This window comes from Frankliniella occidentalis, unplaced genomic scaffold, assembly GCF_000697945.3.
Source record: "Frankliniella occidentalis isolate FOCC.00 unplaced genomic scaffold, Focc_3.1 Scaffold99, whole genome shotgun sequence".
Classification (NCBI taxonomy): domain Eukaryota; kingdom Metazoa; phylum Arthropoda; class Insecta; order Thysanoptera; family Thripidae; genus Frankliniella; species Frankliniella occidentalis.
The window spans coordinates 793,731-794,984 of NW_026267228.1; positions in this window are offsets into that span (position 1 = coordinate 793,731).

Consider the following 1,254-nt stretch of genomic DNA (forward strand, 5'->3'; position numbering starts at 1 on the left):
GAAGGTAAAAGGGGAGGGGGGGGGGCAACAACTCCACGTCTTGCGGGGGGCTTAACGCTTCTCGGAGAGTTGTTGACGCACATTGGTGGGGTGAGCGGGGCGACGGCCCCTTAATCCGCGCCTGCGGCAAAATAATGGAGGTACTTTTTCTATAAACTGTAAGCCTGTAAGCTGGTGAATCTCTACAAGAGAATACCCTTATGCATAACCACTACCGCCAAAACAACAAGGCGACCTGTTTGGCTTCCCTCCTCCCCCCCTCCTCCTCCGTCCTTTTCTCATCTGCGGGGGGGGGCGGCAACGGTGCGGACGGTGCGGAGGAGCAGCAGCGCGTGGTCTGCCCAAACATACAAACATTTAGTCAGACCAGCCTAAGGTCTCGATTTTCCTCACCCCCTGTCGCCCACAAACTCTTTTGCCCGCTCTGCGCTGTAGATGGCAAGGGGGGGAGGAGGGAGGGGGAATTTTCCTTTTGACAGAGATAGAGACTGTCTCTTGGGGACTGTCTAAAATCTGGAGATATTTCAATTTTTTCCATTTTTTTCTGTTAAAGTTTCCAATTTTCCGGAAAGTTTTCGGTTTTTAATGTTCCTAGCTGGTGCAGGGAAGGAGGTGGGGGGTCTGCTGGAAGGACTCGCGGGCGGCCCTCCTCGCGGTGCGACACGACAGCGCGTGATAAACAACCGCGAGGATGACGAGCCGAGGGCGTTGCACCACGACGCCATACCGCCGCGCACCTTCCCGTCAACAATAACACAATTATCGCGCGCACTTGTGTGGCGCGGCGCGGCGGGTCAGGAGGTCGAGAGTTCGCCGCCGCGCCGGGGCGAGCGGCTCCTTCGGCGGCGCGACCCGGCGGCCCGAGCCAAATGGACGCACTCCGCTGCTCCTAGTCCGGCGCGCCGCGGTGCCAAGTGGGTGGACACATGTGTCCGTCTCGGCCGCCGCCCCGCCCCGCCCCGCCGCGAGCCTCGTGGTGCTGATGCTGCGCTAGGTGCCGGGCGGCGGCGCGTTGCGTTGCGGCGACCCCCGCACCCTCCTGCCTCCTGCCCTGCCCTCGCCCGGCTCAGCTGTTGCCGCCGCCGCCTCCGCCCCCTCCCCCTCCCATCAAAGTGGTTTCACATCCAACCCCGGCTCCGCCTCCACCCCTACCTCAACCTCCGCCTCCACCCCTAGCATGCCTTCCGCCTCCACCTCTAGCATGACCTCCACCTCTAGCATGACCTCCACCCCTAGCATGACCTCTGCCTCCAG